The sequence below is a fragment of the Rhinoderma darwinii genome, chromosome 3 (assembly GCF_050947455.1).
Source record: "Rhinoderma darwinii isolate aRhiDar2 chromosome 3, aRhiDar2.hap1, whole genome shotgun sequence".
Taxonomy (NCBI): Eukaryota; Metazoa; Chordata; class Amphibia; order Anura; family Rhinodermatidae; genus Rhinoderma; species Rhinoderma darwinii.
The window spans coordinates 261,633,533-261,660,639 of NC_134689.1; the positions used below are offsets into that span (position 1 = coordinate 261,633,533).

Sequence of the window (27,107 nt, forward strand, 5' to 3'; positions counted from 1 at the left end):
TAGCGAGACAAGTTCTTGTTTTTAATGGCAGCATTTAATGTACCATATAATGTACTGAAGAAAACTCTTTGTGGGTGGAATGGAAAACACAAAAGCAATTTGTCCAATGCTTTTTGAGTAGTACAAATTTCAAGTTTATTTTATTATTCAGGTTAATAGGATATCAATATGAATACACGTTTGCATGTATTTTCTACTGACGTGACGTGAATCTTTGGTGTAAAAGTGGCCGGTTAGCTCAGTTGGTTAGAGCGTGGTGCTAATAACGCCAAGGTCACGGGTCCGATCCCCGTATGGGCCATGGAAGCTCACTTTTGTTACATGCTTATTGAATAGTTGATAATATTGAAAAAAGGTCCATCAAATTCAACCTATAAACCTGCCGTGTTGATCCAGAGGAAGGCAAAAACTGTCTTGGAGTGCATTCCAATGTTGTCATTAGGGGAAAAATTCCTCCCTTACTCCAAATATGGCTATTAGAATAAATTACTGGATCAAAGTTTAATCTCCAGAATCTGGTACAAATATGATGAAATTTTATATTTTTCAAAAAAACACTTTTCAATGTGGCAGAGAGTTCAATCGTCGAACTGCTCTTACAGTAAAGAATCCCCGTCTGTGATGAGGTCCTTTAATTACCTTGCTTTCCCTTCTTTGCACGCATTCTAGTTCAGCAATGTCCTTCTCATACACAGGTGCTCAAAACTGTACACAATATTCCATGTATGGTCTAACCGGTGATTTATAGAAATGCAGAGTTTGTTGCATGAAATCATCTTAGAGGTCCAATTTCAACCTTAAGGACAAAAATAATATCTTGATTTTGCCTCTTTGTATTCCGATAGTCATAACTTTATTATTTTTCCGTCCTCATAGTCATATAAGGGCTTGTTTTTAGCGAGACAAGTTCTTGTTTTTAATGGCAGCATTTAATGTACCATATAATGTACTGAAGAAAACTCTTTGTGGGGTGGAATGGAAAACACAAAAGCAATTTGTCCAATGCTTTTTGAGTAGTAAAAATTGCAAGTTTATTTTATTATTCAGGTTAATAGGATATCAATATGAATACACGTTTGCATGTATTTTCTACTGACGTGACGTGAATCTTTGGTGTAAAAGTGGCCGGTTAGCTCAGTTGGTTAGAGCGTGGTGCTAATAACGCCAAGGTCACGGGTTCGATCCCCGTACGGGTCATGGAAGCTCACTTTTGTTACAGAGTTGAATAGTTGATAATATTGAAAAAAGGTCCATCAAATTCAACCTATAAACCTGCCGTGTTGATCCAGAGGAAGGCAAAAACTGTCTTGGAGTGCATTCCAATGTTGTCATTAGGGGAAAAATTCCTCCCTTACTCCAAATATGGCTATTAGAATAAATTCCTGGATCAAAGTTCCATCTCCAGAATCTGGTACAAATATGATGACATTTTATATTTTTCAAAAAAACACTTTTCAATGTGGCAGAGAGTTCAATCGTCGAACTGCTCTTACAGTAAAGAATCCCCGTCTGTGATGAGGTCCTTTAATTACCTTGCTTTCCCTTCTTTGCACGCATTCTAGTTCAGCAATGTCCTTCTCATACACAGGTGCTCAAAACTGTACACAATATTCCATGTATGGTCTAACCGGTGATTTATAGAAATGCAGAGTTTGTTGCATGAAATCATCTTAGAGGTCCAATTTCAACCTTAAGGACAAAAATAATATCTTGATTTTGCCTCTTTGTATTCCGATAGTCATAACTTTATTATTTTTCCGTCCTCATAGTCATATAAGGGCTTGTTTTTAGCGAGACAAGTTCTTGTTTTTAATGGCAGCATTTAATGTACCATATAATGTACTGAAGAAAACTCTTTGTGGGGTGGAATGGAAAACACAAAAGCAATTTGTCCAATGCTTTTTGAGTAGTAAAAATTGCAAGTTTATTTTATTATTCAGGTTAATAGGATATCAATATGAATACACGTTTGCATGTATTTTCTACTGACGTGACGTGAATCTTTGGTGTAAAAGTGGCCGGTTAGCTCAGTTGGTTAGAGCGTGGTGCTAATAACGCCAAGGTCACGGGTTCGATTCCCGTACGGGCCATGGAAGCTCACTCTTGTTACAGAGTTGAATAGTTGATAATATTGAAAAAAGGTCCATCAAATTCAACCTATAAACCTGCCGTGTTGATCCAGAGGAAGGCAAAAACTGTCTTGGAGTGCATTCCAATGTTGTCATTAGGGGAAAAATTCCTCCCTTACTCCAAATATGGCTATTAGAATAAATTCCTGGATCAAAGTTCCATCTCCAGAATCTGGTACAAATATGATGAAATTTAATATTTTTCAAAAAAAACACTTTTCAATGTGGCAGAGAGTTCAATCGTCGAACTGCTCTTACAGTAAAGAATCCCCGTCTGTGATGAGGTCCTTTAATTACCTTGCTTTCCCTTCTTTGTACGCATTCTAGTTCAGCAATGTCCTTCTCATACACAGGTGCTCAAAACTGTACACAATATTCCATGTATGGTCTAACCGGTGATTTATAGAAATGCAGAGTTTGTTGCATGAAATCATCTTAGAGGTCCAATTTCAACCTTAAGGACAAAAATAATATCTTGATTTTGCCTCTTTGTATTCCGATAGTCATAAATTTATTATTTTTCCGTCCTCATAGTCATATAAGGGCTTGTTTTTAGCGAGACAAGTTCTTGTTTTTAATGGCAGCATTTAATGTACCATATAATGTACTGAAAGAAAACTCTTTGTGGGGTGGAATGGAAAACACAAAAGCAATTTGTCCAATGCTTTTTGAGTAGTAAAAATTGCAAGTTTATTTTATTATTCAGGTTAATAGGATATCAATATGAATACACGTTTGCATGTATTTTCTACTGACGTGACGTGAATCTTTGGTGTAAAAGTGGCCGGTTAGCTCAGTTGGTTAGAGCGTGGTGCTAATAACGCCAAGGTCACGGGTTCGATCCCCGTACGGGTCATGGAAGCTCACTTTTGTTACAGAGTTGAATAGTTGATAATATTGAAAAAAGGTCCATCAAATTCAACCTATAAACCTGCCGTGTTGATCCAGAGGAAGGCAAAAACTGTCTTGGAGTGCATTCCAATGTTGTCATTAGGGGAAAAATTCCTCCCTTACTCCAAATATGGCTATTAGAATAAATTCCTGGATCAAAGCTCCATCTCCAGAATCTGGTACAAATATGATGACATTTTATATTTTTCAAAAAAACACTTTTCAATGTGGCAGAGAGTTCAATCGTCGAACTGCTCTTACAGTAAAGAATCCCCGTCTGTGATGAGGTCCTTTAATTACCTTGCTTTCCCTTCTTTGCACGCATTCTAGTTCAGCAATGTCCTTCTCATACACAGGTGCTCAAAACTGTACACAATATTCCATGTATGGTCTAACCGGTGATTTATAGAAATGCAGAGTTTGTTGCATGAAATCATCTTAGAGGTCCAATTTCAACCTTAAGGACAAAAATAATATCTTGATTTTGCCTCTTTGTATTCCGATAGTCATAACTTTATTATTTTTCCGTCCTCATAGTCATATAAGGGCTTGTTTTTAGCGAGACAAGTTCTTGTTTTTAATGGCAGCATTTAATGTACCATATAATGTACTGAAGAAAACTCTTTGTGGGGTGGAATGGAAAACACAAAAGCAATTTGTCCAATGCTTTTTGAGTAGTAAAAATTGCAAGTTTATTTTATTATTCAGGTTAATAGGATATCAATATGAATACACGTTTGCATGTATTTTCTACTGACGTGACGTGAATTTTTGGTGTAAAAGTGGCCGGTTAGCTCAGTTGGTTAGAGCGTGGTGCTAATAACGCGAAGGTCACGGGTTCGATCCCCGTACGGGCCATGGAAGCTCACTTTTGTTACAGAGTTGAATAGTTGATAATATTGAAAAAAGGTCCATCAAATTCAACCTATAAACCTGCCGTGTTGATCCAGAGGAAGGCAAAAACTGTCTTGGAGTGCATTCCAATGTTGTCACTAGGGGAAAAATTCCTCCCTTACTCCAAATATGGCTATTAGAATAAATTCCTGGATCAAAGTTCCATCTCCAGAATCTGGAACAAATATGATGAAATTTTATATTTTTCAAAAAAACACTTTTCAATGTGGCAGAGAGTTCAATCGTCGAACTGCTCTTACAGTAAAGAATCCCCGTCTGTGATGAGGTCCTTTAATTACCTTGCTTTCCCTTCTTTGCACGCATTCTAGTTCAGCAATGTCCTTCTCATACACAGGTGCTTAAAACTGTACACAATATTCCATGTATGGTCTAACCGGTGATTTATAGAAATGCAGAGTTTGTTGCATGAAATCATCTTAGAGGTTCAATTTCAACCTTAAGGACAAAAATAATATCTTGATTTTGCCTCTTTGTATTCCGATAGTCATAACTTTATTATTTTTCCGTCCTCATAGTCATATAAGGGCTTGTTTTTAGCGAGACAAGTTCTTGTTTTTAATGGCAGCATTTAATGTACCATATAATGTACTGAAGAAAACTCTTTGTGGGGTGGAATGGAAAACACAAAAGCAATTTGTCCAATGCTTTTTGAGTAGTAAAAATTGCAAGTTTATTTTATTATTCAGGTTAATAGGATATCAATATGAATACACGTTTGCATGTATTTTCTACTGACGTGACGTGAATCTTTTGTGTAAAAGTGGCCGATTAGCTCAGTTGGTTAGAGCGTGGTGCTAATAACGCCAAGGTCACGGGTTTCTATCCCCGTATGGGCCATGAAAGCTCACTTTTGTTACATGCTTGTTACAGTGTTGAATAGTTGATAATATTGAAAAAAGGTCCATCAAATTCAACCTATAAACCTGCCGTGTTGATCCAGAGGAAGGCAAAAACTGTCTTGGAGTGCATTCCAATGTTGTCACTAGGGGAAAAATTCCTCCCTTACTCCAAATATGGCTATTAGAATAAATTCCTGGATCAAAGTTCCATCTCCAGAATCTGGAACAAATATGATGAAATTTTATATTTTTCAAAAAAACACTTTTCAATGTGGCAGAGAGTTCAATCGTCGAACTGCTCTTACAGTAGAGAATCCCCGTCTGTGATGAGGTCCTTTAATTACCTTGCTTTCCCGTCTTTGCACGCATTCTAGTTCAGCAATGTCCTTCTCATACACAGGTGCTTAAAACTGTACACAATATTCCATGTATGGTCTAACCGGTGATTTATAGAAATGCAGAGTTTGTTGCATGAAATCATCTTAGAGGTTCAATTTCAACCTTAAGGACAAAAATAATATCTTGATTTTGCCTCTTTGTATTCTGATAGTCATAACTTTATTATTTTTCCGTCCTCATAGTCATATAAGGGCTTGTTTTTAGCGAGACAAGTTCTTGTTTTTAATGGCAGCATTTAATGTACCATATAATGTACTGAAAGAAAACTCTTTGTGGGGTGGAATGGAAAAATAATATCTTGATTTTGCCTCTTTGTATTCCGATAGTCATAACTTTATTATTTTTCCGTCCTCATAGTCATATACGGGCTTGTTTTTAGCGAGACAAGTTGTCATTAGGGGAAAAATTCCTCCCTTACTCCAAATATGGCTATTAGAATAAATTCCTGGATCAAAGTTCCATCTCCAGAATCTGGTACAAATATGATGAAATTTTATATTTTTCAAAAAAACACTTTTCAATGTGGCAGAGAGTTCAATCGTCGAACTGCTCTTACAGTAAAGAATCCCCGTCTGTGATGAGGTCCTTTAATTACCTTGCTTTCCCTTCTTTGCACGCATTCTAGTTCAGCAATGTCCTTCTCATACACAGGTGCTTAAAACTGTACACAATATTCCATGTATGGTGTAACCGGTGATTTATAGAAATGCAGAGTTTGTTGCATGAAATCATCTTAGAGGTTCAATTTCAACCTTAAGGACAAAAATAATATCTTGATTTTGCCTCTTTGTATTCCAATAGTCATAACTTTATTATTTTTCCGTCCTCATAGTCATATAAGGGCTTGTTTTTAGCGAGACAAGTTCTTGTTTTTAATGGCAGCATTTAATGTACCATATAATGTACTGAAAGAAAACTCTTTGTGGGGTGGAATGGAAAACACAAAAGCAATTTGTCCAATGCTTTTTGAGTAGTAAAAATTGCAAGTTTATTTTATTATTCAGGTTAATAGGATATCAATATGAATACACGTTTGCATGTATTTTCTACTGACGTGACGTGAATCTGTGGTGTAAAAGTGGCTGGTTAGCTCAGTTGGTTAGAGTGTGGTGCTAATAACGCCAAGGTCACGGGTTTGATCCCCGTACGGGCCATGGAAGCTCACTTTTGTTACATGCTTGTTACAGAGTTGAATAGTTGATAATATTGAAAAAAGGTCCATCAAATTCAACCTATAAACCTGCCGTGTTGATCCAGAGGAAGGCAAAAACTGTCTTGGAGTGCATTCCAATTTTCTCATTAGGGGAAAAATTCCTCCCTTACTCCAAATATGGCTATTAGAATAAATTCCTGGATCAAAGTTCCATCTCCAGAATCTGGTACAAATATGATGAAATTTTATATTTTTCAAAAAAACACTTTTCAATGTGGCAGAGAGTTCAATCGTCGAACTGCTCTTACAGTAAAGAATCCCCGTCTGTGATGAGGTCCTTTAATTACCTTGCTTTCCCTTCTTTGCACGCATTCTAGTTCAGCAATGTCCTTCTCATACACAGGTGCTTAAAACTGTACACAATATTCCATGTATGGTCTAACCGGTGATTTATAGAAATGCAGAGTTTGTTGCATGAAATCATCTTAGAGGTTCAATTTCAACCTTAAGGACAAAAATAATATCTTGATTTTGCCTCTTTGTATTCTGATAGTCATAACTTTATTATTTTTCCGTCCTCATAGTCATATAAGGGCTTGTTTTTAGCGAGACAAGTTCTTGTTTTTAATGGCAGCATTTAATGTACCATATAATGTACTGAAAGAAAACTCTTTGTGGGGTGGAATGGAAAAATAATATCTTGATTTTGCCTCTGTATTCCGATAGTCATAACTTTATTATTTTTCCGTCCTCATAGTCATATAAGGGCTTGTTTTTAGCGAGACAAGTTCTTGTTTTTAATGTCAGCATTTAATGTACCATATAATGTACTGAAAGAAAACTCTCTGTGGGGTGGAATGGAAAACACAAAAGCAATTTGTCCAATGCTTTTTGAGTAGTAAAAATTGCAAGTTTATTTTATTATTCAGGTTAATAGGATATCAATATGAATACACGTTTGCATGTATTTTCTACTGACGTGACGTGAATCTTTGGTGTAAAAGTGGCCGGTTAGCTCAGTTGGTTAGAGCGTGGTGCTAATAACGCCAAGGTCACGGGTTCGATCCCCGTACGGGCCATGGAAGCTCACTTTTGTTACATGCTTGTTACAGAGTTGAATAGTTGATAATATTGAAAAAAGGTCCATCAAATTCAACCTATAAACCTGCCGTGTTGATCCAGAGGAAGGCAAAAACTTTCTTGGAGTGCATTCCAATGTTGTCATTAGGGGAAAAATTCCTCCCTTACTCCAAATATGGCTATTAGAATAAATTCCTGGATCAAAGTTCCATCTCCAGAATCTGGTACAAATATGATGAAATTTTATATTTTTCAAAAAAACACTTTTCAATGTGGCAGAGAGTTCAATCGTCGAACTGCTCTTACAGTAAAGAATCCCCGTCTGTGATGAGGTCCTTTAATTACCTTGCTTTCCCTTCTTTGCACGCATTCTAGTTCAGCAATGTCCTTCTCATACACAGGTGCTTAAAACTGTACACAATATTCCATGTATGGTCTAACCGGTGATTTATAGAAATGCAGAGTTTGTTGCATGAAATCATCTTAGAGGTTCAATTTCAACCTTAAGGACAAAAATAATATCTTGATTTTGCCTCTTTGTATTCCGATAGTCATAACTTTATTATTTTTCCGTCCTCATAGTCATATAAGGGCTTGTTTTTAGCGAGAAAAGTTCTTGTTTTTAATGGCAGCATTTAATGTACCATATAATGTACTGAAAGAAAACTCTTTGTGGGGTGGAATGGAAAAATAATATCTTAATTTTGCCTCTTTGTATTCCGATAGTCATAACTTTATTATTTTTCCGTCCTCATAGTCATACAAGGGTTTGTTTTTAGCGAGACAAGTTCTTGTTTTTAATGGCAGCATTTAATGTACCATATAATGTACTGAAGAAAACTCTTTGTGGGGTGGAATGGAAAACACAAAAGCAATTTGTCCAATGCTTTTTGAGTAGTAAAAATTGCAAGTTTATTTTATTATTCAGGTTAATAGGATATCAATATGAATACACGTTTGCATGTATTTTCTACTGACGTGACGTGAATCTTTGGTGTAAAAGTGGCCTGTTAGCTCAGTCGGTTAGAGCGTGGTGCTAATAACGCCAAGGTCACGGGTTCGATCCCCATATGGGCAATGTCAGCTCACTTTTGTTACAGAGTTGAATAGTTGATAATATTGAAAAAAGGTCCATCAAATTCAACCTATAAACCTGCCGTGTTGATCCAGAGGAAGGCAAAAACTGTCTTGGAGTGCATTCCAATGTTGTCATTAGGGGGAAAATTCCTCCCTTACTCCAAATATGGCTATTAGAATAAATTCCTGGATTAAAGTTCCATCTCCAGAATCTGGTACAAATATGATGAAATTTTATATTTTTCAAAAAAACACTTTTCAATGTGGCAGAGAGTTCAATCGTCGAACTGCTCTTACAGTAAAGAATCCCCGTCTGTGATGAGGTCCTTTAATTACCTTGCTTTCCCTTCTTTGCACGCATTCTATTTCAGCAATGTCCTTCTCATACACAGGTGCTTAAAACTGTACACAATATTCCATGTATGGTCTAACCGGTGATTTATAGAAATGCAGAGTTTGTTGCATGAAATCATCTTAGAGGTTCAATTTCAACCTTAAGGACAAAAATAATATCTTGATTTTGCCTCTTTGTATTCCGATAGTCATAACTTTATTATTTTTCCGTCCTCATAGTCATATAAGGGCTTGTTTTTAGCGAGAAAAGTTCTTGTTTTTAATGGCAGCATTTAATGTACCATATAATGTACTGAAAGAAAACTCTTTGTGGGGTGGAATGGAAAAATAATATCTTAATTTTGCCTCTTTGTATTCTGATAGTCATAACTTTATTATTTTTCCGTCCTCATAGTCATACAAGGGCTTGTTTTTAGCGAGACAAGTTCTTGTTTTTAATGGCAGCATTTAATGTACCATATAATGTACTGAAGAAAACTCTTTGTGGGGTGGAATGGAAAACACAAAAGCAATTTGTCCAATGCTTTTTGAGTAGTAAAAATTGCAAGTTTATTTCATTATTCAGGTTAATAGGATATCAATATGAATACACGTTTGCATGTATTTTCTACTGACGTGACGTGAATCTTTGGTGTAAAAGTGGCCTGTTAGCTCAGTTGGTTAGAGCGTGGTGCTAATAACGCCAAGGTCACGGGTTCGATCCCCATATGGGCAATGTAAGCTCACTTTTGTTACAGAGTTGAATAGTTGATAATATTGAAAAAAGGTCCATCAAATTCAACCTATAAACCTGCCGTGTTGATCCAGAGGAAGGCAAAAACTGTCTTGGAGTGCATTCCAATGTTGTCATTAGGGGGAAAATTCCTCCCTTACTCCAAATATGGCTATTAGAATAAATTCCTGGATCAAAGTTCCATCTCCAGAATCTGGTACAAATATGATGAAATTTTATATTTTTCAAAAAAACACTTTTCAATGTGGCAGAGAGTTCAATCGTCGAACTGCTCTTACAGTAAAGAATCCCCGTCTGTGATGAGGTCCTTTAATTACCTTGCTTTCCCTTCTTTGTACGCATTCTAGTTCAGCAATGTCCTTCTCATACACAGGTGCTCAAAACTGTACACAATATTCCATGTATGGTCTAACCGGTGATTTATAGAAATGCAGAGTTTGTTGCATGAAATCATCTTAGAGGTCCAATTTCAACCTTAAGGACAAAAATAATATCTTGATTTTGCCTCTTTGTATTCCGATAGTCATAACTTTATTATTTTTCCGTCCTCATAGTCATATAAGGGCTTGTTTTTAGCGAGACAAGTTCTTGTTTTTAATGGCAGCATTTAATGTACCATATAATGTACTGAAAGAAAACTCTTTGTGGGGTGGAATGGAAAACACAAAAGCAATTTGTCCAATGCTTTTTGAGTAGTAAAAATTGCAAGTTTATTTTATTATTCAGGTTAATAGGATATCAATATGAATACACGTTTGCATGTATTTTCTACTGACGTGACGTGAATCTTTGGTGTAAAAGTGGCCGGTTAGCTCAGTTGGTTAGAGCGTGGTGCTAATAACGCCAAGGTCACGGGTTCGATCCCCGTACGGGTCATGGAAGCTCACTTTTGTTACAGAGTTGAATAGTTGATAATATTGAAAAAAGGTCCATCAAATTCAACCTATAAACCTGCCGTGTTGATCCAGAGGAAGGCAAAAACTGTCTTGGAGTGCATTCCAATGTTGTCATTAGGGGAAAAATTCCTCCCTTACTCCAAATATGGCTATTAGAATAAATTCCTGGATCAAAGCTCCATCTCCAGAATCTGGTACAAATATGATGACATTTTATATTTTTCAAAAAAACACTTTTCAATGTGGCAGAGAGTTCAATCGTCGAACTGCTCTTACAGTAAAGAATCCCCGTCTGTGATGAGGTCCTTTAATTACCTTGCTTTCCCTTCTTTGCACGCATTCTAGTTCAGCAATGTCCTTCTCATACACAGGTGCTCAAAACTGTACACAATATTCCATGTATGGTCTAACCGGTGATTTATAGAAATGCAGAGTTTGTTGCATGAAATCATCTTAGAGGTCCAATTTCAACCTTAAGGACAAAAATAATATCTTGATTTTGCCTCTTTGTATTCCGATAGTCATAACTTTATTATTTTTCCGTCCTCATAGTCATATAAGGGCTTGTTTTTAGCGAGACAAGTTCTTGTTTTTAATGGCAGCATTTAATGTACCATATAATGTACTGAAGAAAACTCTTTGTGGGGTGGAATGGAAAACACAAAAGCAATTTGTCCAATGCTTTTTGAGTAGTAAAAATTGCAAGTTTATTTTATTATTCAGGTTAATAGGATATCAATATGAATACACGTTTGCATGTATTTTCTACTGACGTGACGTGAATCTTTGGTGTAAAAGTGGCCGGTTAGCTCAGTTGGTTAGAGCGTGGTGCTAATAACGCCAAGGTCACGGGTTCGATCCCCGTACGGGTCATGGAAGCTCACTTTTGTTACAGAGTTGAATAGTTGATAATATTGAAAAAAGGTCCATCAAATTCAACCTATAAACCTGCCGTGTTGATCCAGAGGAAGGCAAAAACTGTCTTGGAGTGCATTCCAATGTTGTCATTAGGGGAAAAATTCCTCCCTTACTCCAAATATGGCTATTAGAATAAATTCCTGGATCAAAGCTCCATCTCCAGAATCTGGTACAAATATGATGACATTTTATATTTTTCAAAAAAACACTTTTCAATGTGGCAGAGAGTTCAATCGTCGAACTGCTCTTACAGTAAAGAATCCCCGTCTGTGATGAGGTCCTTTAATTACCTTGCTTTCCCTTCTTTGTACGCATTCTAGTTCAGCAATGTCCTTCTCATACACAGGTGCTCAAAACTGTACACAATATTCCATGTATGGTCTAACCGGTGATTTATAGAAATGCAGAGTTTGTTGCATGAAATCATCTTAGAGGTCCAATTTCAACCTTAAGGACAAAAATAATATCTTGATTTTGCCTCTTTGTATTCCGATAGTCATAACTTTATTATTTTTCCGTCCTCATAGTCATATAAGGGCTTGTTTTTAGCGAGACAAGTTCTTGTTTTTAATGGCAGCATTTAATGTACCATATAATGTACTGAAGAAAACTCTTTGTGGGGTGGAATGGAAAACACAAAAGCAATTTGTCCAATGCTTTTTGAGTAGTAAAAATTGCAAGTTTATTTTATTATTCAGGTTAATAGGATATCAATATGAATACACGTTTGCATGTATTTTCTACTGACGTGACGTGAATCTTTGGTGTAAAAGTGGCTGGTTAGCTCAGTTGGTTAGAGCGTGGTGCTAATAACGCCAAGGTCACAGGTTCGATCCCCGTACGGGTCATGGAAGCTCACTTTTGTTACAGAGTTGAATAGTTGATAATATTGAAAAAAGGTCCATCAAATTCAACCTATAAACCTGCCGTGTTGATCCAGAGGAAGGCAAAAACTGTCTTGGAGTGCATTCCAATGTTGTCATTAGGGGAAAAATTCCTCCCTTACTCCAAATATGGCTATTAGAATAAATTCCTGGATCAAAGTTCCATCTCCAGAATCTGGTACAAATATGATGAAATTTTATATTTTTCAAAAAAACACTTTTCAATGTGGCAGAGAGTTCAATCGTCAAACTGCTCTTACAGTAAAGAATCCCCGTCTGTGATGAGGTCCTTTAATTACCTTGCTTTCCCTTCTTTGCACGCATTCTAGTTCAGCAATGTCCTTCTCATACACAGGTGCTCAAAACTGTACACAATATTCCATGTATGGTCTAACCGGTGATTTATAGAAATGCAGAGTTTGTTGCATGAAATCATCTTAGAGGTTCAATTTCAACCTTAAGGACAAAAATAATATCTTGATTTTGCCTCTTTGTATTCCGATAGTCATAACTTTATTATTTTTCCGTCCTCATAGTCATATAAGGGCTTGTTTTTAGCGAGACAAGTTCTTGTTTTTAATGGCAGCATTTAATGTACCATATAATGTACTGAAAGAAAACTCTTTGTGGGGTGGAATGGAAAACACAAAAGCAATTTGTCCAATGCTTTTTGAGTAGTAAAAATTGCAAGTTTATTTTATTATTCAGGTTAATAGGATATCAATATGAATACACGTTTGCATGTATTTTCTACTGACGTGACGTGAATCTTGGGTGTAAAAGTGGCCGGTTAGCTCTGTTGGTTAGAGCGTGGTGCTAATAACGCCAAGGTCGCGGGTTCGATCCCCGTATGGGCCATGGACGCTCACTTTTGTTACATGCTTGTTACAGAGCTGAATAGTTGATAATATTGAAAAAAGGTCCATCAAATTCAACCTATAAACCTGCTGTGTTGATCCAGAGGAAGGCAAAAACTGTCTTGGAGTGCATTCCAATGTTGTCACTAGGGGAAAAATTCCTCCCTTACTCCAAATATGGCTATTAGAATAAATTCCTGGATCAAAGTTCCATCTCCAGAATCTGGAACAAATATGATGACATTTTATATTTTTCAAAAAAACACTTTTCAATGTGGCAGAGAGTTCAATCGTCGAACTGCTCTTACAGTAAAGAATCCCCGTCTGTGATGAGGTCCTTTAATTACCTTGCTTTCCCTTCTTTGCACGCATTCTAGTTCAGCAATGTCCTTCTCATACACAGGTGCTTAAAACTGTACACAATATTCCATGTATGGTCTAACCGGTGATTTATAGAAATGCAGAGTTTGTTGCATGAAATCATCTTAGAGGTTCAATTTCAACCTTAAGGACAAAAATAATATCTTGATTTTGCCTCTTTGTATTCCGATAGTCATAACTTTATTATTTTTCCGTCCTCATAGTCATATAAGGGCTTGTTTTTAGCGAGACAAGTTCTTGTTTTTAATGGCAGCATTTAATGTACCATATAATGTACTGAAGAAAACTCTTTGTGGGGTGGAATGGAAAACACAAAAGCAATTTGTCCAATGCTTTTTGAGTAGTAAAAATTGCAAGTTTATTTTATTATTCAGGTTAATAGGATATCAATATGAATACACGTTTGCATGTATTTTCTACTGACGTGACGTGAATCTTTTGTGTAAAAGTGGCCGATTAGCTCAGTTGGTTAGAGCGTGGTGCTAATAACGCCAAGGTCACGGGTTTCTATCCCCGTATGGGCCATGAAAGCTCACTTTTGTTACATGCTTGTTACAGAGTTGAATAGTTGATAATATTGAAAAAAGGTCCATCAAATTCAACCTATAAACCTGCCGTGTTGATCCAGAGGAAGGCAAAAACTGTCTTGGAGTGCATTCCAATGTTGTCATTAGGGGGAAAAATTCCTCCCTTACTCCAAATATGGCTATTAGAATAAATTCCTGGATCAAAGTTCCATCTCCAGAATCTGGAACAAATATGATGAAATTTTATATTTTTCAAAAAAACACTTTTCAATGTGGCAGAGAGTTCAATCGTCGAACTGCTCTTACAGTAAAGAATCCCCGTCTGTGATGAGGTCCTTTAATTACCTTGCTTTCCCTTCTTTGCACGCATTCTAGTTCAGCAATGTCCTTCTCATACACAGGTGCTTAAAACTGTACACAATATTCCATGTATGGTCTAACCGGTGATTTATAGAAATGCAGAGTTTGTTGCATGAAATCATCTTAGAGGTCCAATTTCAACCTTAAGGACAAAAATAATATCTTGATTTTGCCTCTTTGTATTCCGATAGTCATAACTTTATTATTTTTCCGTCCTCATAGTCATATAAGGGCTTGTTTTTAGCGAGACAAGTTCTTGTTTTTAATGGCAGCATTTAATGTACCATATAATGTACTGAAGAAAACTCTTTGTGGGTGGAATGGAAAACACAAAAGCAATTTGTCCAATGCTTTTTGAGTAGTACAAATTTCAAGTTTATTTTATTATTCAGGTTAATAGGATATCAATATGAATACACGTTTGCATGTATTTTCTACTGACGTGACGTGAATCTTTGGTGTAAAAGTGGCCGGTTAGCTCAGTTGGTTAGAGCGTGGTGCTAATAACGCCAAGGTCACGGGTCCGATCCCCGTATGGGCCATGGAAGCTCACTTTTGTTACATGCTTATTGAATAGTTGATAATATTGAAAAAAGGTCCATCAAATTCAACCTATAAACCTGCCGTGTTGATCCAGAGGAAGGCAAAAACTGTCTTGGAGTGCATTCCAATGTTGTCACTAGGGGAAAAATTCCTCCCTTACTCCAAATATGGCTATTAGAATAAATTCCTGGATCAAAGTTCCATCTCCAGAATCTGGAACAAATATGATGACATTTTATATTTTTCAAAAAAACACTTTTCATTGTGGCAGAGAGTTCAATCGTCGAACTGCTCTTACAGTAAAGAATCCCCGTCTGTGATGAGGTCCTTTAATTACCTTGCTTTCCCTTCTTTGCACGCATTCTAGTTCAGCAATGTCCTTCTCATACACAGGTGCTTAAAACTGTACACAATATTCCATGTATGGTCTAACCGGTGATTTATAGAAATGCAGAGTTTGTTGCATGAAATCATCTTAGAGGTTCAATTTCAACCTTAAGGACAAAAATAATATCTTGATTTTGCCTCTTTGTATTCCGATAGTCATAACTTTATTATTTTTCCGTCCTCATAGTCATATAAGGGCTTGTTTTTAGCGAGACAAGTTCTTGTTTTTAATGGCAGCATTTAATGTACCATATAATGTACTGAAGAAAACTCTTTGTGGGGTGGAATGGAAAACACAAAAGCAATTTGTCCAATGCTTTTTGAGTAGTAAAAATTGCAAGTTTATTTTATTATTCAGGTTAATAGGATATCAATATGAATACACGTTTGCATGTATTTTCTACTGACGTGACGTGAATCTTTTGTGTAAAAGTGGCCGATTAGCTCAGTTGGTTAGAGCGTGGTGCTAATAACGCCAAGGTCACGGGTTTCTATCCCCGTATGGGCCATGAAAGCTCACTTTTGTTACATGCTTGTTACAGAGTTGAATAGTTGATAATATTGAAAAAAGGTCCATCAAATTCAACCTATAAACCTGCCGTGTTGATCCAGAGGAAGGCAAAAACTGTCTTGGAGTGCATTCCAATGTTGTCATTAGGGGAAAAATTCCTCCCTTACTCCAAATATGGCTATTAGAATAAATTCCTGGATCAAAGTTCCATCTCCAGAATCTGGAACAAATATGATGAAATTTTATATTTTTCAAAAAAACACTTTTCAATGTGGCAGAGAGTTCAATCGTCGAACTGCTCTTACAGTAAAGAATCCCCGTCTGTGATGAGGTCCTTTAATTACCTTGCTTTCCCTTCTTTGCACGCATTCTAGTTCAGCAATGTCCTTCTCATACACAGGTGCTTAAAACTGTACACAATATTCCATGTATGGTCTAACCGGTGATTTATAGAAATGCAGAGTTTGTTGCATGAAATCATCTTAGAGGTCCAATTTCAACCTTAAGGACAAAAATAATATCTTGATTTTGCCTCTTTGTATTCCGATAGTCATAACTTTATTATTTTTCCGTCCTCATAGTCATATAAGGGCTTGTTTTTAGCGAGACAAGTTCTTGTTTTTAATGGCAGCATTTAATGTACCATATAATGTACTGAAGAAAACTCTTTGTGGGGTGGAATGGAAAACACAAAAGCAATTTGTCCAATGCTTTTTGAGTAGTAAAAATTGCAAGTTTATTTTATTATTCAGGTTAATAGGATATCAATATGAATACACGTTTGCATGTATTTTCTACTGACGTGACGTGAATCTTTTGTGTAAAAGTGGCCGATTAGCTCAGTTGATTAGAGCGTGGTGCTAATAACGCCAAGGTCACGGGTTTCTATCCCCGTATGGGCCATGAAAGCTCACTTTTGTTACATGCTTGTTACAGAGTTGAATAGTTGATAATATTGAAAAAAGGTCCATCAAATTCAACCTATAAACCTGCCGTGTTGATCCAGAGGAAGGCAAAAACTGTCTTGGAGTGCATTCCAATGTTGTCATTAGGGGAAAAATTCCTCCCTTACTCCAAATATGGCTATTAGAATAAATTCCTGGATCAAAGTTCCATCTCCAGAATCTGGAACAAATATGATGAAATTTTATATTTTTCAAAAAAACACTTTTCAATGTGGCAGAGAGTTCAATCGTCGAACTGCTCTTACAGTAAAGAATCCCCGTCTGTGATGAGGTCCTTTAATTACCTTGCTTTCCCTTCTTTGCACGCATTCTAGTTCAGCAATGTCCTTCTCATACACAGGTGCTTAAAACTGTACACAATATTCCATGTATGGTCTAACCGGTGATTTATAGAAATGCAGAGTTTGTTGCATGAAATCATCTTAGAGGTCCAATTTCAACCTTAAGGACAAAAATAATATCTTGATTTTGCCTCTTTGTATTCCGATAGTCATAACTTTATTATTTTTCCGTCCTCATAGTCATATAAGGGCTTGTTTTTAGCGAGACAAGTTCTTGTTTTTAATGGCAGCATTTAATGTACCATATAATGTACTGAAGAAAACTCTTTGTGGGTGGAATGGAAAACACAAAAGCAATTTGTCCAATGCTTTTTGAGTAGTACAAATTTCAAGTTTATTTTATTATTCAGGTTAATAGGATATCAATATGAATACACGTTTGCATGTATTTTCTACTGACGTGACGTGAATCTTTGGTGTAAAAGTGGCCGGTTAGCTCAGTTGGTTAGAGCGTGGTGCTAATAACGCCAAGGTCACGGGTTCGATCCCCGTATGGGCCATGGAAGCTCACTTTTGTTACATGCTTGTTACAGAGTTGAATAGTTGATAATATTGAAAAAAGGTCCATCAAATTCAACCTATAAACCTGCCGTGTTGATCCAGAGGAAGGCAAAAACTGTCTTGGAGTGCATTCCAATGTTGTCATTAGGGGAAAAATTCCTCCCTTACTCCAAATATGGCTATTAGAATAAATTCCTGGATCAAAGTTCCATCTCCAGAATCTGGAACAAATATGATGAAATTTTATATTTTTCAAAAAAACACTTTTCAATGTGGCAGAGAGTTCAATCGTCGAACTGCTCTTACAGTAAAGAATCCCCGTCTGTGATGAGGTCCTTTAATTACCTTGCTTTCCCTTCTTTGCACGCATTCTAGTTCAGCAATGTCCTTCTCATACACAGGTGCTTAAAACTGTACACAATATTCCATGTATGGTCTAACCGGTGATTTATAGAAATGCAGAGTTTGTTGCATGAAATCATCTTAGAGGTCCAATTTCAACCTTAAGGACAAAAATAATATCTTGATTTTGCCTCTTTGTATTCCGATAGTCATAACTTTATTATTTTTCCGTCCTCATAGTCATATAAGGGCTTGTTTTTAGCGAGACAAGTTCTTGTTTTTAATGGCAGCATTTAATGTACCATATAATGTACTGAAGAAAACTCTTTGTGGGTGGAATGGAAAACACAAAAGCAATTTGTCCAATGCTTTTTGAGTAGTACAAATTTCAAGTTTATTTTATTATTCAGGTTAATAGGATATCAATATGAATACACGTTTGCATGTATTTTCTACTGACGTGACGTGAATCTTTGGTGTAAAAGTGGCCGGTTAGCTCAGTTGGTTAGAGCGTGGTGCTAATAACGCCAAGGTCACGGGTTCGATCCCCGTATGGGCCATGGAAGCTCACTTTTGTTACATGCTTATTGAATAGTTGATAATATTGAAAAAAGGTCCATCAAATTCAACCTGTAAACCTGCCGTGTTGATCCAGAGGAAGGCAAAAACTGTCTTGGAGTGCATTCCAATGTTGTCATTAGGGGAAAAATTCCACCCTTACTCCAAATATGGCTATTAGAATAAATTCCTGGATCAAAGTTCCATCTCCAGAATCTGGTACAAATATGATGAAATTTTATATTTTTCAAAAAAACACTTTTCAATGTGGCAGAGAGTTCAATCGTCGAACTGCTCTTACAGTAAAGAATCCCCGTCTGTGATGAGGTCCTTTAATTACCTTGCTTTCCCTTCTTTGCACGCATTCTAGTTCAGCAATGTCCTTCTCATACACAGGTGCTTAAAACTGTACACAATATTCCATGTATGGTCTAACCGGTGATTTATAGAAATGCAGAGTTTGTTGCATGAAATCATCTTAGAGGTCCAATTTCAACCTTAAGGACAAAAATAATATCTTGATTTTGCCTCTTTGTATTCCGATAGTCATAACTTTATTATTTTTCCGTCCTCATAGTCATATAAGGGCTTGTTTTTAGCGAGACAAGTTCTTGTTTTTAATGGCAGCATTTAATGTACCATATAATGTACTGAAGAAAACTCTTTGTGGGTGGAATGGAAAACACAAAAGCAATTTGTCCAATGCTTTTTGAGTAGTACAAATTTCAAGTTTATTTTATTATTCAGGTTAATAGGATATCAATATGAATACACGTTTGCATGTATTTTCTACTGACGTGACGTGAATCTTTGGTGTAAAAGTGGCCGGTTAGCTCAGTTGGTTAGAGCGTGGTGCTAATAACGCCAAGGTCACGGGTCCGATCCCCGTATGGGCCATGGAAGCTCACTTTTGTTACATGCTTATTGAATAGTTGATAATATTGAAAAAAGGTCCATCAAATTCAACCTATAAACCTGCCGTGTTGATCCAGAGGAAGGCAAAAACTGTCTTGGAGTGCATTCCAATGTTGTCATTAGGGGAAAAATTCCTCCCTTACTCCAAATATGGCTATTAGAATAAATTACTGGATCAAAGTTTAATCTCCAGAATCTGGTACAAATATGATGAAATTTTATATTTTTCAAAAAAACACTTTTCAATGTGGCAGAGAGTTCAATCGTCGAACTGCTCTTACAGTAAAGAATCCCCGTCTGTGATGAGGTCCTTTAATTACCTTGCTTTCCCTTCTTTGCACGCATTCTAGTTCAGCAATGTCCTTCTCATACACAGGTGCTCAAAACTGTACACAATATTCCATGTATGGTCTAACCGGTGATTTATAGAAATGCAGAGTTTGTTGCATGAAATCATCTTAGAGGTCCAATTTCAACCTTAAGGACAAAAATAATATCTTGATTTTGCCTCTTTGTATTCCGATAGTCATAACTTTATTATTTTTCCGTCCTCATAGTCATATAAGGGCTTGTTTTTAGCGAGACAAGTTCTTGTTTTTAATGGCAGCATTTAATGTACCATATAATGTACTGAAGAAAACTCTTTGTGGGGTGGAATGGAAAACACAAAAGCAATTTGTCCAATGCTTTTTGAGTAGTAAAAATTGCAAGTTTATTTTATTATTCAGGTTAATAGGATATCAATATGAATACACGTTTGCATGTATTTTCTACTGACGTGACGTGAATCTTTGGTGTAAAAGTGGCCGGTTAGCTCAGTTGGTTAGAGCATGGTGCTAATAACGCCAAGGTCACGGGTTCGATCCCCGTACGGGTCATGGAAGCTCACTTTTGTTACAGAGTTGAATAGTTGATAATATTGAAAAAAGGTCCATCAAATTCAACCTATAAACCTGCCGTGTTGATCCAGAGGAAGGCAAAAACTGTCTTGGAGTGCATTCCAATGTTGTCATTAGGGGAAAAATTCCTCCCTTACTCCAAATATGGCTATTAGAATAAATTCCTGGATCAAAGTTCCATCTCCAGAATCTGGTACAAATATGATGACATTTTATATTTTTCAAAAAAACACTTTTCAATGTGGCAGAGAGTTCAATCGTCGAACTGCTCTTACAGTAAAGAATCCCCGTCTGTGATGAGGTCCTTTAATTACCTTGCTTTCCCTTCTTTGCACGCATTCTAGTTCAGCAATGTCCTTCTCATACACAGGTGCTCAAAACTGTACACAATATTCCATGTATGGTCTAACCGGTGATTTATAGAAATGCAGAGTTTGTTGCATGAAATCATCTTAGAGGTCCAATTTCAACCTTAAGGACAAAAATAATATCTTGATTTTGCCTCTTTGTATTCCGATAGTCATAACTTTATTATTTTTCCGTCCTCATAGTCATATAAGGGCTTGTTTTTAGCGAGACAAGTTCTTGTTTTTAATGGCAGCATTTAATGTACCATATAATGTACTGAAGAAAACTCTTTGTGGGGTGGAATGGAAAACACAAAAGCAATTTGTCCAATGCTTTTTGAGTAGTAAAAATTGCAAGTTTATTTTATTATTCAGGTTAATAGGATATCAATATGAATACACGTTTGCATGTATTTTCTACTGACGTGACGTGAATCTTTGGTGTAAAAGTGGCCGGTTAGCTCAGTTGGTTAGAGCGTGGTGCTAATAACGCCAAGGTCACGGGTTCGATTCCCGTACGGGCCATGGAAGCTCACTCTTGTTACAGAGTTGAATAGTTGATAATATTGAAAAAAGGTCCATCAAATTCAACCTATAAACCTGCCGTGTTGATCCAGAGGAAGGCAAAAACTGTCTTGGAGTGCATTCCAATGTTGTCATTAGGGGAAAAATTCCTCCCTTACTCCAAATATGGCTATTAGAATAAATTCCTGGATCAAAGTTCCATCTCCAGAATCTGGTACAAATATCATGAAATTTAATATTTTTCAAAAAAAACACTTTTCAATGTGGCAGAGAGTTCAATCGTCGAACTGCTCTTACAGTAAAGAATCCCCGTCTGTGATGAGGTCCTTTAATTACCTTGCTTTCCCTTCTTTGTACGCATTCTAGTTCAGCAATGTCCTTCTCATACACAGGTGCTCAAAACTGTACACAATATTCCATGTATGGTCTAACCGGTGATTTATAGAAATGCAGAGTTTGTTGCATGAAATCATCTTAGAGGTCCAATTTCAACCTTAAGGACAAAAATAATATCTTGATTTTGCCTCTTTGTATTCCGATAGTCATAAATTTATTATTTTTCCGTCCTCATAGTCATATAAGGGCTTGTTTTTAGCGAGACAAGTTCTTGTTTTTAATGGCAGCATTTAATGTACCATATAATGTACTGAAAGAAAACTCTTTGTGGGGTGGAATGGAAAACACAAAAGCAATTTGTCCAATGCTTTTTGAGTAGTAAAAATTGCAAGTTTATTTTATTATTCAGGTTAATAGGATATCAATATGAATACACGTTTGCATGTATTTTCTACTGACGTGACGTGAATCTTTGGTGTAAAAGTGGCCGGTTAGCTCAGTTGGTTAGAGCGTGGTGCTAATAACGCCAAGGTCACGGGTTCGATCCCCGTACGGGTCATGGAAGCTCACTTTTGTTACAGAGTTGAATAGTTGATAATATTGAAAAAAGGTCCATCAAATTCAACCTATAAACCTGCCGTGTTGATCCAGAGGAAGGCAAAAACTGTCTTGGAGTGCATTCCAATGTTGTCATTAGGGGAAAAATTCCTCCCTTACTCCAAATATGGCTATTAGAATAAATTCCTGGATCAAAGCTCCATCTCCAGAATCTGGTACAAATATGATGACATTTTATATTTTTCAAAAAAACACTTTTCAATGTGGCAGAGAGTTCAATCGTCGAACTGCTCTTACAGTAAAGAATCCCCGTCTGTGATGAGGTCCTTTAATTACCTTGCTTTCCCTTCTTTGCACGCATTCTAGTTCAGCAATGTCCTTCTCATACACAGGTGCTCAAAACTGTACACAATATTCCATGTATGGTCTAACCGGTGATTTATAGAAATGCAGAGTTTGTTGCATGAAATCATCTTAGAGGTCCAATTTCAACCTTAAGGACAAAAATAATATCTTGATTTTGCCTCTTTGTATTCCGATAGTCATAACTTTATTATTTTTCCGTCCTCATAGTCATATAAGGGCTTGTTTTTAGCGAGACAAGTTCTTGTTTTTAATGGCAGCATTTAATGTACCATATAATGTACTGAAGAAAACTCTTTGTGGGGTGGAATGGAAAACACAAAAGCAATTTGTCCAATGCTTTTTGAGTAGTAAAAATTGCAAGTTTATTTTATTATTCAGGTTAATAGGATATCAATATGAATACACGTTTGCATGTATTTTCTACTGACGTGACGTGAATTTTTGGTGTAAAAGTGGCCGGTTAGCTCAGTTGGTTAGAGCGTGGTGCTAATAACGCGAAGGTCACGGGTTCGATCCCCGTACGGGCCATGGAAGCTCACTTTTGTTACAGAGTTGAATAGTTGATAATATTGAAAAAAGGTCCATCAAATTCAACCTATAAACCTGCCGTGTTGATCCAGAGGAAGGCAAAAACTGTCTTGGAGTGCATTCCAATGTTGTCACTAGGGGAAAAATTCCTCCCTTACTCCAAATATGGCTATTAGAATAAATTCCTGGATCAAAGTTCCATCTCCAGAATCTGGAACAAATATGATGAAATTTTATATTTTTCAAAAAAACACTTTTCAATGTGGCAGAGAGTTCAATCGTCGAACTGCTCTTACAGTAAAGAATCCCCGTCTGTGATGAGGTCCTTTAATTACCTTGCTTTCCCTTCTTTGCACGCATTCTAGTTCAGCAATGTCCTTCTCATACACAGGTGCTTAAAACTGTACACAATATTCCATGTATGGTCTAACCGGTGATTTATAGAAATGCAGAGTTTGTTGCATGAAATCATCTTAGAGGTTCAATTTCAACCTTAAGGACAAAAATAATATCTTGATTTTGCCTCTTTGTATTCCGATAGTCATAACTTTATTATTTTTCCGTCCTCATAGTCATATAAGGGCTTGTTTTTAGCGAGACAAGTTCTTGTTTTTAATGGCAGCATTTAATGTACCATATAATGTACTGAAGAAAACTCTTTGTGGGGTGGAATGGAAAACACAAAAGCAATTTGTCCAATGCTTTTTGAGTAGTAAAAATTGCAAGTTTATTTTATTATTCAGGTTAATAGGATATCAATATGAATACACGTTTGCATGTATTTTCTACTGACGTGACGTGAATCTTTTGTGTAAAAGTGGCCGATTAGCTCAGTTGGTTAGAGCGTGGTGCTAATAACGCCAAGGTCACGGGTTTCTATCCCCGTATGGGCCATGAAAGCTCACTTTTGTTACATGCTTGTTACAGTGTTGAATAGTTGATAATATTGAAAAAAGGTCCATCAAATTCAACCTATAAACCTGCCGTGTTGATCCAGAGGAAGGCAAAAACTGTCTTGGAGTGCATTCCAATGTTGTCACTAGGGGAAAAATTCCTCCCTTACTCCAAATATGGCTATTAGAATAAATTCCTGGATCAAAGTTCCATCTCCAGAATCTGGAACAAATATGATGAAATTTTATATTTTTCAAAAAAACACTTTTCAATGTGGCAGAGAGTTCAATCGTCGAACTGCTCTTACAGTAAAGAATCCCCGTCTGTGATGAGGTCCTTTAATTACCTTGCTTTCCCGTCTTTGCACGCATTCTAGTTCAGCAATGTCCTTCTCATACACAGGTGCTTAAAACTGTACACAATATTCCATGTATGGTCTAACCGGTGATTTATAGAAATGCAGAGTTTGTTGCATGAAATCATCTTAGAGGTTCAATTTCAACCTTAAGGACAAAAATAATATCTTGATTTTGCCTCTTTGTATTCTGATAGTCATAACTTTATTATTTTTCCGTCCTCATAGTCATATAAGGGCTTGTTTTTAGCGAGACAAGTTCTTGTTTTTAATGGCAGCATTTAATGTACCATATAATGTACTGAAAGAAAACTCTTTGTGGGGTGGAATGAAAAAATAATATCTTGATTTTGCCTCTTTGTATTCCGATAGTCATAACTTTATTATTTTTCCGTCCTCATAGTCATATACGGGCTTGTTTTTAGCGAGACAAGTTGTCATTAGGGGAAAAATTCCTCCCTTACTCCAAATATGGCTATTAGAATAAATTCCTGGATCAAAGTTCCATCTCCAGAATCTGGTACAAATATGATGAAATTTTATATTTTTCAAAAAAACACTTTTCAATGTGGCAGAGAGTTCAATCGTCGAACTGCTCTTACAGTAAAGAATCCCCGTCTGTGATGAGGTCCTTTAATTACCTTGCTTTCCCTTCTTTGCACGCATTCTAGTTCAGCAATGTCCTTCTCATACACAGGTGCTTAAAACTGTACACAATATTCCATGTATGGTGTAACCGGTGATTTATAGAAATGCAGAGTTTGTTGCATGAAATCATCTTAGAGGTTCAATTTCAACCTTAAGGACAAAAATAATATCTTGATTTTGCCTCTTTGTATTCCAATAGTCATAACTTTATTATTTTTCCGTCCTCATAGTCATATAAGGGCTTGTTTTTAGCGAGACAAGTTCTTGTTTTTAATGGCAGCATTTAATGTACCATATAATGTACTGAAAGAAAACTCTTTGTGGGGTGGAATGGAAAACACAAAAGCAATTTGTCCAATGCTTTTTGAGTAGTAAAAATTGCAAGTTTATTTTATTATTCAGGTTAATAGGATATCAATATGAATACACGTTTGCATGTATTTTCTACTGACGTGACGTGAATCTGTGGTGTAAAAGTGGCTGGTTAGCTCAGTTGGTTAGAGTGTGGTGCTAATAACGCCAAGGTCACGGGTTTGATCCCCGTACGGGCCATGGAAGCTCACTTTTGTTACATGCTTGTTACAGAGTTGAATAGTTGATAATATTGAAAAAAGGTCCATCAAATTCAACCTATAAACCTGCCGTGTTGATCCAGAGGAAGGCAAAAACTGTCTTGGAGTGCATTCCAATTTTCTCATTAGGGGAAAAATTCCTCCCTTACTCCAAATATGGCTATTAGAATAAATTCCTGGATCAAAGTTCCATCTCCAGAATCTGGTACAAATATGATGAAATTTTATATTTTTCAAAAAAACACTTTTCAATGTGGCAGAGAGTTCAATCGTCGAACTGCTCTTACAGTAAAGAATCCCCGTCTGTGATGAGGTCCTTTAATTACCTTGCTTTCCCTTCTTTGCACGCATTCTAGTTCAGCAATGTCCTTCTCATACACAGGTGCTTAAAACTGTACACAATATTCCATGTATGGTCTAACCGGTGATTTATAGAAATGCAGAGTTTGTTGCATGAAATCATCTTAGAGGTTCAATTTCAACCTTAAGGACAAAAATAATATCTTGATTTTGCCTCTTTGTATTCTGATAGTCATAACTTTATTATTTTTCCGTCCTCATAGTCATATAAGGGCTTGTTTTTAGCGAGACAAGTTCTTGTTTTTAATGGCAGCATTTAATGTACCATATAATGTACTGAAAGAAAACTCTTTGTGGGGTGGAATGGAAAAATAATATCTTGATTTTGCCTCTTTGTATTCCGATAGTCATAACTTTATTATTTTTCCGTCCTCATAGTCATATAAGGGCTTGTTTTTAGCGAGACAAGTTCTTGTTTTTAATGTCAGCATTTAATGTACCATATAATGTACTGAAAGAAAACTCTCTGTGGGGTGGAATGGAAAACACAAAAGCAATTTGTCCAATGCTTTTTGAGTAGTAAAAATTGCAAGTTTATTTTATTATTCAGGTTAATAGGATATCAATATGAATACACGTTTGCATGTATTTTCTACTGACGTGACGTGAATCTTTGGTGTAAAAGTGGCCGGTTAGCTCAGTTGGTTAGAGCGTGGTGCTAATAACGCCAAGGTCACGGGTTCGATCCCCGTACGGGCCATGGAAGCTCACTTTTGTTACATGCTTGTTACAGAGTTGAATAGTTGATAATATTGAAAAAAGGTCCATCAAATTCAACCTATAAACCTGCCGTGTTGATCCAGAGGAAGGCAAAAACTTTCTTGGAGTGCATTCCAATGTTGTCATTAGGGGAAAAATTCCTCCCTTACTCCAAATATGGCTATTAGAATAAATTCCTGGATCAAAGTTCCATCTCCAGAATCTGGTACAAATATGATGAAATTTTATATTTTTCAAAAAAACACTTTTCAATGTGGCAGAGAGTTCAATCGTCGAACTGCTCTTACAGTAAAGAATCCCCGTCTGTGATGAGGTCCTTTAATTACCTTGCTTTCCCTTCTTTGCACGCATTCTAGTTCAGCAATGTCCTTCTCATACACAGGTGCTTAAAACTGTACACAATATTCCATGTATGGTCTAACCGGTGATTTATAGAAATGCAGAGTTTGTTGCATGAAATCATCTTAGAGGTTCAATTTCAACCTTAAGGACAAAAATAATATCTTGATTTTGCCTCTTTGTATTCCGATAGTCATAACTTTA

The 27,107-nt window shown here is 36.5% G+C and overlaps 12 non-coding genes across 12 annotated transcripts; all 12 read left to right on the forward strand.

Moving 5' to 3' along the window:
• The first annotated feature begins 1,123 nt into the window (after positions 1 to 1,123).
• TRNAI-AAU (transfer RNA isoleucine (anticodon AAU)) lies at positions 1,124 to 1,197 on the forward strand. Its single transcript has one exon. It is a non-coding gene; the product is annotated as a tRNA-Ile (tRNA).
• An 819-nt stretch (positions 1,198 to 2,016) lies between these two features.
• TRNAI-AAU (transfer RNA isoleucine (anticodon AAU)) lies at positions 2,017 to 2,090 on the forward strand. The gene has a single exon. It is a non-coding gene; the product is annotated as a tRNA-Ile (tRNA).
• An 821-nt stretch (positions 2,091 to 2,911) lies between these two features.
• TRNAI-AAU (transfer RNA isoleucine (anticodon AAU)) lies at positions 2,912 to 2,985 on the forward strand. The gene has a single exon. It is a non-coding gene; the product is annotated as a tRNA-Ile (tRNA).
• Positions 2,986 to 7,331: 4,346 nt separating this feature from the next.
• TRNAI-AAU (transfer RNA isoleucine (anticodon AAU)) lies at positions 7,332 to 7,405 on the forward strand. Its single transcript has one exon. It is a non-coding gene; the product is annotated as a tRNA-Ile (tRNA).
• A 2,967-nt stretch (positions 7,406 to 10,372) lies between these two features.
• TRNAI-AAU (transfer RNA isoleucine (anticodon AAU)) lies at positions 10,373 to 10,446 on the forward strand. Its single transcript has one exon. It is a non-coding gene; the product is annotated as a tRNA-Ile (tRNA).
• Positions 10,447 to 11,265: 819 nt separating this feature from the next.
• Positions 11,266 to 11,339, forward strand: TRNAI-AAU (transfer RNA isoleucine (anticodon AAU)). Its single transcript has one exon. It is a non-coding gene; the product is annotated as a tRNA-Ile (tRNA).
• A 6,227-nt stretch (positions 11,340 to 17,566) lies between these two features.
• Positions 17,567 to 17,640, forward strand: TRNAI-AAU (transfer RNA isoleucine (anticodon AAU)). The gene has a single exon. It is a non-coding gene; the product is annotated as a tRNA-Ile (tRNA).
• An 829-nt stretch (positions 17,641 to 18,469) lies between these two features.
• On the forward strand, positions 18,470 to 18,543 carry TRNAI-AAU (transfer RNA isoleucine (anticodon AAU)). The gene has a single exon. It is a non-coding gene; the product is annotated as a tRNA-Ile (tRNA).
• Positions 18,544 to 20,260: 1,717 nt separating this feature from the next.
• TRNAI-AAU (transfer RNA isoleucine (anticodon AAU)) lies at positions 20,261 to 20,334 on the forward strand. The gene has a single exon. It is a non-coding gene; the product is annotated as a tRNA-Ile (tRNA).
• An 819-nt stretch (positions 20,335 to 21,153) lies between these two features.
• Positions 21,154 to 21,227, forward strand: TRNAI-AAU (transfer RNA isoleucine (anticodon AAU)). Its single transcript has one exon. It is a non-coding gene; the product is annotated as a tRNA-Ile (tRNA).
• An 821-nt stretch (positions 21,228 to 22,048) lies between these two features.
• On the forward strand, positions 22,049 to 22,122 carry TRNAI-AAU (transfer RNA isoleucine (anticodon AAU)). The gene has a single exon. It is a non-coding gene; the product is annotated as a tRNA-Ile (tRNA).
• A 4,348-nt stretch (positions 22,123 to 26,470) lies between these two features.
• TRNAI-AAU (transfer RNA isoleucine (anticodon AAU)) lies at positions 26,471 to 26,544 on the forward strand. The gene has a single exon. It is a non-coding gene; the product is annotated as a tRNA-Ile (tRNA).
• The last annotated feature ends 563 nt before the right edge of the window (positions 26,545 to 27,107 follow it).